Source organism: Myotis davidii, unplaced genomic scaffold, assembly GCF_000327345.1.
Source record: "Myotis davidii unplaced genomic scaffold, ASM32734v1 scaffold168, whole genome shotgun sequence".
NCBI lineage: Eukaryota > Metazoa > Chordata > Mammalia > Chiroptera > Vespertilionidae > Myotis > Myotis davidii.
Window position 1 is genome coordinate 11,713,205 of NW_006383016.1, and position 9,226 is coordinate 11,722,430.

The window sequence follows — 9,226 nt, forward strand, 5'->3', positions numbered from 1 at the left end:
CCCACCCCCCACGGGCCCTGCTCTGTGTGTGACGGGGTAGAGCCAAAACCTCCCCATCGGCCCTGCCCTGAGTGTGAGAGTGGCGGTGTCCCAACCCCCTGATCGGCCCTGCTGTGTGGGTGATAGAGGGCGGTGCCCCAACCCCCTGACCCGCCCTGCTCTGTGTGTGACAGGGGGCAGTGCCCCAACTCCCCTATCGGCCCTACTCTCCAAGGGACAAGGAGGAGCTCCTCAATCCCCTGCTGAGCCCTGCTCTGTGCGTGACAGGGGGTGGCGCCACAACCTCCCCATCAATCCTGCCTTGAGTGTGACAGGGGGTGGTCCCCCAACCCCCCAATCGGCCCTACCCTGAGCGTGACTGCGGGTGGCATCGCAACCTCCTGATCTGCCCTGTCTGTGCATGACAGGGGGGGCGCCCCAACTCCCCAATCTGCCCTGTTCTGAGCCCAACCAGGGGCTGCACCTAGGGATTGGGCCTGCCCTCTGCCACCCGGGAGCAGGCCTAAGCCAGCAGGGCATTATCTCCTGAGAGGTCCCAGACTGCAAGAGGGCACAGGCCAGGCTGAGAGACCCCCCCCCTTCCCCCCGGGTGCACAAATTTTTGTGCGCCGGGCCTCTAGTATTTAAGATAATGAAAATCTACACTAATAAAAGAGAAACATGCAAATTGGTGTCACTCTGCTACGCCCACCAGCCAATCAGATGAGTATGCAAATTAACCCACCAAAGATGGCGGTTAATTTGCATATGCAGGCACAAAGCAAAGACTGAAAACAATGTAGAAGGAAGCCAAGCACTGCAGAAGGGAGTGAAGCTGTGGAGAAGCAAGCGGGGGAGCAGAGATGGGAGGGAAGCAAGCAGGGCAATGGAGGCGGGAGCGAAGCCCGCCTCAGAGAGTTTCGCTCCCTTCTCTGCTTTGCTCCGGCCACAGGAAGCCCTATTCTTGCAGGAATCTTCCTGCAATGGGCCTCTAGTTATTTAATAAATTCTTAAAAAATTTGGGTTATTTTTATGAAAATCTATCCATGTGTGGGAGGAGTTGGAAAAATAGTCTGTTTTCCTTGAGGGTCTTTTTCCACATCATTTCAGGACACTATTGGACAATTTGTTTGCATTGGGCCAATCATTAGACAGATTTTAATTTTCTTGTATTGATGGTATCTATTGTGAAGTGGGAGAATGAAAACTATAAATAATATTCAACATTTCTCTGAAAACTTGAGAAGTAAAGAGCTACCTTTTAAGTCAGGGATTCTAAATTGGCATTAGATACTGGAGAATTAAAATGCTGAAAATCCGACTATACTATAAATTGGATACCTTCTGGGGTAAAAATAAATGATCCTAAATATAATAACCACAGCATGTAGTTTTTAAGGCATCACTGAGGAATGAATGTTCAGAGTGCATAAAAATTATCCTGGGTGATTTCCTTCTTTTGGGGGACACATTTGCTACTATGACTTGAGGCAGATCTCTGCTTTTAATTTTAAAAAGTCTAGCATGCCTTCTGTTAGAATTAGTCACATGCATCCTCTCTCTCACCCTGGTTAGCACCTTGAAGACAAAGGCTTGTGTATTTATCTTGACACTGACCTTCAATGATACTTCACCAAAAGTTTATTCAAACAATTGTGGGTTGAATTAGCAAAGGCTGCATTATAACTGTTAGGACAGGAAATGAGTGACCACTCCCACAGAAACAGTCTTGTGTTCTCCTGAAACCTTCTGTTCTGACCTGCAGCCAGAGGCATTGCTCATGAACCCTCCTGGGTCTCAATGCAATTCTCAGTTTCCCCAAATTTTTTCTCACCTACCGTGGAGCAAAATGAAGAGCTCACCTTATATCTAGAAAACTTATTTCATCTAAAATCCATCTTCCTGAGTTCTCCCCCAGGGCAGGGAGAATTCAATGTAAATATTGTTTTGGGAACATTTTTTGAAATGACCATATTTCCTTCAAGTAGTTGATAAACTAATTTTAATATTGGGAAACATGCATGTATATCACCCAGGTATGTATAGCATACCTAGACAAAACCCTGTGCTTCAACATGTGTGTGTGTGTTTTGAACTTTGAACATTTATTCCAGATTTTTTGTCTTTTTGCTGCTTTCATTTTGGAAGGGATTTTTAATTTTTTTTTAACCCTGAAATGTCTAGACTATGGATGAGATGAAATGAAAGTATCTCTGACTAAGAAACACTTAAAATAAGTTTCTTAATGAGAGAACAATTAAATAGATATGAAGTCATCTCTCTATATCATGTATGCCAACAAACAGAACAGAAATACAATTAAACCCAGGCAATGCTGGAAAGCCATTTGTTAGCTATTTTCAGCTCCAGAGCATGGAGCCAAACCCATGAGGTTTAAGTGCATTAAGTAAATTCCTGAAAGCTTTATCAAGAGTTTTACTTTGACATGAATATTTCGCTTCCCCAATATTCAAATGAAAGATGAGGTATGGCAATCCCATTGGAGAATTATAATATAGCTTCCTATATAGCCCATATTTATAATTTACTTTTTAAAATATCTTGCTGTTGAAGGAAGAAGGGCAGCTAAAATCAACTTCAGAGTCAGTAATGTCTATCAGCCAGTTTCTTATTGAGGCCAGCTCACTTCCCCTCTCTAAAAGGAAAATAAACATCTGATACAAATAGAAAAAGTCTGTCTCTGTGGGTTTTGCATTCATTTTCACTCTTAATATACAACTAAATTTTTGGCAACAAAAATAGAGCAGAAATTTAAAGTTCATGGTCCTTGAATTTTTTTTGCATAGTTCATAGATAGGAAGCAGGAAGGCTAGGCTTGGGTGGAAATCTATGAAAATTTTAATGTGTTTGCATATATGCCTTTATCTGAGCAGAAATCCCAGATTTTTCAAAAAGAGCCAGTGCCTCAAAGCACAATAACAAATTCCTTTTTCCTTTTAATAATTTTATTGATAAGACTTTCAATATGTTAAGTTGAATTAAAAATTATACACTGAATGACAAAAAGGGCTTTAGTAGTTACCAGGCCCAGCCCTCCAAAGGGTTGCTGAATTCTACTTTTCAATCACATATAAATTAATTATGGAATACTCTAGGGCAGAGTCAGCAAACTTTTTCCTAAAGGACCATATAGGAAATACTTTAGGCTTTGGGAGACAAGCAATAACATTAAGGATATTGTATAGATAAATATATAACTACTTAAAATGTAAACATTTTAAAAATATAAAATTCAAATTAGGCAGTAGGCTCAATTTGGCTTCTCTCCCTTTAATTTGAAGAACTCTGCTCTACAACAACAATTATACTTTAAAATATTATATGGGTTTCAGCTTCATGACATGAATTGACAAGTTATTTCCATTTTATAGGAAGGAAGAAAGAAAATAGTTATGTAACTTCTAGCTCCATGAAGCAATAGATTAAATACTTTGTGGACATTGTCTCTTTAAAAGCACAAAATAACCTTGTTAGTAATGTATTGTTACAGTGAAGTTGCAGATGAAGAAATTCCGGAAAGTTTTATTAATTTTTCCAAGATTATTCATTTAGATTTCTTGAGTCCAAGAACTGGGAATGCAGTAATGGACAAGACACTGGGCCTGACCTTAATACCTATGAGGGGAAGACAGGCTGGTAGTTAGGCAATAAAGGAACAGCTAACCTATAAATAGAGGGTCAGGAATGTTTCTTGGAGGAAATGATGTCAAAATAGCGACATGAAGGAAATTTAGGGAGTTGGAGAAAATTGGAAAATTGTTTCTGACCAGTACAATTGTGTTTGTGAATGTCTGCATATATGAGACATGTTTGGGGAGCAGCAAAGAGCTCATTATGGGTGGACCAGGAGATAGGAGGTGATAAGAGTTACAGATGGGCTGGACAGGTGAGCAGGTAGAAGAGCATAAAATTCAGCGGGTCTTTGGAGATATTTGGCAATTTGGCTATTGCATATTAATGCCCATATATTAGAAATGGTATTTTCAATGAACAATAGTTTTCTAATCTCAGTACATGAGTTTCATATGAGTTCATCGTCATTCCCAAGTTTTTTGAGTGGGTGCTTATCCCAGCCTGGTTAAATAAATATGTTCAATTAGGCTAGCATTTTATTAAAATAATTTGGAAAAAGAGCAACTATTTCTGCTATCCATTATAAACTGATGACTAAAAGCTTATAGCTTTTCATGTTCATCTTTATCCTCTTTTGGGAAGGACTTTCTTGAGAATAAAGCTATCACATAATAAAGAGCCAAAAGAAAAACCTAAACTAATCAATTAATTAACTGTTTTTCTAAATTTAGTGATAGCTGAAATTCATCCTGAAAATTTTCAGTTATGACAGCCAACAAATTCTCTCTCCTTGCTGAACCTAATTTGAGTTGCTTTCTCTCATGTATAACTGAAATATTTCCAATTAATATAGTTATGATAGGTTAGGCAAATTGTAACAAAAGATTTGTGCTATTTTTCCAATCCTCACCAGAGGATATTTTCCATTATTTTTAGAGAGAGTGGAGGGGAGAGGGAGAGATAGAGAGAAACATCAATGTAGAGACACACTGATTGGTTGCCTCCCACACACACACCCTGACAGGGGCCAGGGATTGAGCCTGCAATCAAGGTATGCGCCCTTGACTCGGGACCCTTCAGTCCGCAGGCTGATGCTCTATCCACTGAGCAAAACCAGCTAGGGCAAAGATTTGTGCTTCTAAAACATTGCTCTGGATTCTTTGGAAAGCAATGATTAGATGATAAAACTAAACCCACAGTTTGATGCTCTGTGGTAGTCTAGACACGAGATGATCGGTAATGGCAGGTGGGAATAAAAATAATATTTATGTAACTATAAATATAATATTTAGGACTTAGAGGCTGATTAGATATGAGTGAGGGAGAGGAAGAAATAGAAGTCAAGGGTGACGTTCACATGTCTGGTATAAGCCACTGAGTAATGAAAGACATGCCTTAAGACACAGAACACAGACTAGATGTAGGTGCCATCAATACAGCAATGGTAGCTGAAGCTGTAGGAATGGACAGACTCACCTAGGTAAGAGAGAATGAATTGAGAAAAGAGCCTACGTGATCATTCTGAGGAAATACAATATTTAAAGTATGGGTGTAGGAAAGAAAATATTTACAAAGGAAACTGAAAAGGAGCAACCTGATAGCAGTGCTTGGGTGAGGTGATGAACGTGTGGTCAAGGGTGATAAAAACTGAAGAAGTCAGGAAAACCAAAGGATAAAATGTCCACTGAATTCAGCAGCGAGGTGGTTTCTGGTGACTTTACTGCTTCTTTTGTTTATGTAATAAACAAAATGCCTGACTAACACACTAACTTATCCTTTGAACACAAGCTTAATTAAATACAGCCTCCTCGGGGAGAACCTTCCTGCGAGCCTTTCGTTTAAATTTGCCTGAGCAGTATATTCTCAAAGTCCTTTTTCCTGTGTAACACTTACCTAAAGGCGTGCCGATGCCTGCCTTCCTGCGGAGTCCACGAGGGTTGCGCTATGCTTATTTCAGCAGTGTTTTTCCAGCACCTGTTAGATTACCTGCCACTCAATAACTATTTTTTAAGTAAGTGAATGAAATAAAAAAAATAAATTTAAATCATCGCTGCTAAATATCACAAATTTAGTGTGGGCACTAATGCCTTTCAAAGAAAGGGATTACACAGACAATTTACCCATACTTGAGAGGTTTCATATCAACTCTTGTGTCTGCACATGAATGGAAGAATCAAATTATCTCATTAATTAATAACAAGAGATCATCTATCTTTTGAGGATATACCACAGCTTCTTGACCTACACTGTCTGGATTAAAACTCCATCTTCACCTAGTTAGCTGTGGGCAAATTACTTACATCCTCTGAACCTCAGTGTGCTTATCTATAAAATATGGAGAGGAAAATAGTATCTATTTCAATAGGTGTTGTAGGAATTAATCTAAAATATAATGGCACATATTATTGAGCCAGGAACATAGAAATATGTATTCAAGTGTTTCGTATTATTAATATTGCTGATATGATCATAATAAATTATGTTTTTAAAGATTTGTCATCATGAATTTTTCTACTTAGTTTGATATCTTGGATTATATCTGAACTGTGCCAGAAAGAACTATAGAACTAACTCTTTAGACAAAATTCAATTCAAATTTTGCCTTAAGCTTGTAACACATTTTTATATGTGCACATGAGAATAAGCCTTTTTGTAAGCATTGTCTTTTTGTCTTTATAAAAAACTTAGAGGCCCGGTGCACAAAAATTTGCGCACTCGGGGGGGTCCCTTAGCCCGGCCTGTGCCCTCTCGCAGTCTGGGAACCCTCAGGGAATGACCACCTGCTGGCTTAGGCCCGCTCCCTGGGGCATTGGGCCTAAGCTGGCAGTCAGACATCCCTCTGGCAGCCCAGGAGCCCTCAGGGGATGTCCACTTGTCAGCAGGGAGCAGGCCTTAGCACTGCTGAGGTGGCAGGAGAGGCTCCCACCACCACCACTGTACTGGCAGCTGGCAGCCTGGCTTGTGGCTGAGCAGAGCTCCCCCTGTTGGAGCGCACTGACCACTAAGGGGCAGCTCCTGCATTGAGTGTCTGGCCCCTGGTGGTCAGTGTGTGTCATAGTGACCAGTCATTCCCAGTCATTTTGCTGTTAGGGTCAATTTGCATATTGTCCTTTTATTATATAGGATAGAGGCCTGGAGCATGGGTGGGGGCCGGCTGGTTTGCCCTGAAAGGTCTCCCGGATCAGGTTGGGGTCACCCTGGGGTGCCTGGCCAGCCTGGCCAGCCTGGGTGAGGGGCTGATGGCTGTTTGCAGGCTGGTCAAGCCCCCCCCCCTCTGCCCAGTGGGGACCCTCACCCAATGGAGGTTTGACTAGCCTGGGTGAGGGGCTGATGGATGTTTTCAGGTTGGCCACACCCCCTTTAGGGTAGGGGGGTCCCCACTGGGGTGCCTGGCCAGTCTGGGTGAGGTGCTGAGGGCCGTTTTCAGGCTGGCCAAGCTCCCCTGCCCCCCACCCCCCGGCAATGGAAGCTCACAGCCTCTCCTTTTTTTCTCATTGGGGCAACCAAGCCTCCTGCTTGCTCCAGCTCCGTGGCTGCTGGCCGCCATCTTGGTTGGGTTAATTTGCATATAGTCACTCTGATTGGCTGGTGGGCATGGCTTAAGGCGTAGCAAAGGTATGGTCAATTTGCATGTTTGTCTTTTATTAGTGTAGATAAACACAACTGTATGTGTTATAGAATCTCCAATTACTTTCCCATTGCCACTCCCCAGGTTGATCTTAAATCTTCCATTATTTTTCCCCAATTATAAATGGAAAAAATAGAGGCATTATGGCTTCCTGAGAGGCATATGGACATTAAAATGTAGCTGAAAGGTTAGCTACTGACAGATATTTCAAAGACATATTTTGCTCCTTCATGCTGATGCAGGAAGCTTTTTGGTGTTGTATTTATTTTAAACATTGATAGGCTTTTCCCCCATAGAGTCTGATATCATTTCAGTCTTCCTCTAACCATTTGTTTACTCTTTTAGTCCCACCATGAAGATATTTGGTGAGTATGAAAGAACCTACCAGTTCCACTGCAGCCTGCGGTCCAGACAAAAAGCCTTGCTCAATCATGGTGATCCAGTGAAAACCCAACTGACAGTATACAAGACAGAGGATGTTGCAAATGATCTATGCACGTTGAAAGGTACACCAGTTACATCTTTATAGATGATTACCCTCAGGGAGTACCAAATTTTCAGTGCCCACCTGATAGCCATTAGGTAACCCTGGTTGCCTCGAAACACTAAGTTTGTAAGGTTGATGGAATGTCTGTACTTAGTAGAGTTGATGACATTCAATGTCTAGCCCATTTTTCATCACCAGGATAGTGACACATGATTTCATAATTGGTTCAGTATTTTTCACTTTCCCTTACAATAGAACAGCTGGAAACAGATTTGAAATATAAATCTTGTATTCTAAGAAACACTTTTACTTAGTGCATATGTCGCCCCAAGCATCTCTAAAGTAGTCAGCTGGCAATGTGTCCTTCATAGCAATTGCTTTATAAATATGCACATATAGAATGACATGTTTTAATAAAGCAGGTTCAAGGATGGGTCAAATATGAGGGACTGATACCCTTAATAAGATTAAATACCAAAGAAACACATTCACCTTAGGCAGAATTTAAATAATAGCATGAAGATGAAAATTAAAATTATGCCATCTAGATAGTATTATGCTATCTATGCATGGATTAAGAGTGAATGGAAAACTGACTGTTTTTGTGGGAAGAAGATGGCCGCGATATAGGCAGACGCGTCCCAGGTCGTGTCCCGGAGCAAATGGAGTGAGCAGCTGAAACTAATAGCAGCATGAAGATGAAAATTAAAATTATGCCATCTAGATAGTATTATGCTATCTATGCATGGATTAAGAGTGAATGGAAAACTAACCCAAAGAAATGGATACATGTTTCAATATATACCAGTGTGCCCCTTTCCTATAAACATTGAAAGCCCCTTTTTAACTGAAATTGAGTCCACTCAGCTCAATCAATTCAACAAACATAAAACAAAGGATTTCTATATGCCAGGTGCCAGAAAATATGCTGGGATCCAAAAAATTTTACTAAGGCAAAATTCCTGTCACCAGATATCCAATAATTTATCCAGATATTATATAAATGCACACATAATCAAAATAAAGTGGTCTAAAATCCAGACTGTGCAAATAGGTTTTTTTTTATTTTATGTTTCTACTATCTCTAGTGCCAAACACAATGATGTGTTTAAAGCAGCTACTCAATTAATGTTTGCATTATGAAAGAAGGAGAGTTATAACTCTTATTAGGCAAGAGATTGTGTTGACAAAGAACTAAGTCTCTCTATTTAATGAATTACTGGAGCATTCTGGTTCTGAGATAAATTAAAACAGTCACTGACTCGTTGGAAAACATTTTTTTTCAGTGATTGTGTACAGACCCATTCTTTTTGTTTATCACCAAAACCAGACTGATTATTAAGTCGGGAATATCTTAATTTTACAGTGTTTCTCTAATAATTCTACATTTCATTCCCTGTTATCAGAAACCCTACTATCTGAGAAAGGAACGTTTTTGAACTTTAGTAATGGCGAGTGCACTGCCTTCGATCACTCTGGCAATTAGCACAGTGAGAACTTCCATGGCAGTCAGGGAGGGCAGGGACCCCACAGCCAGG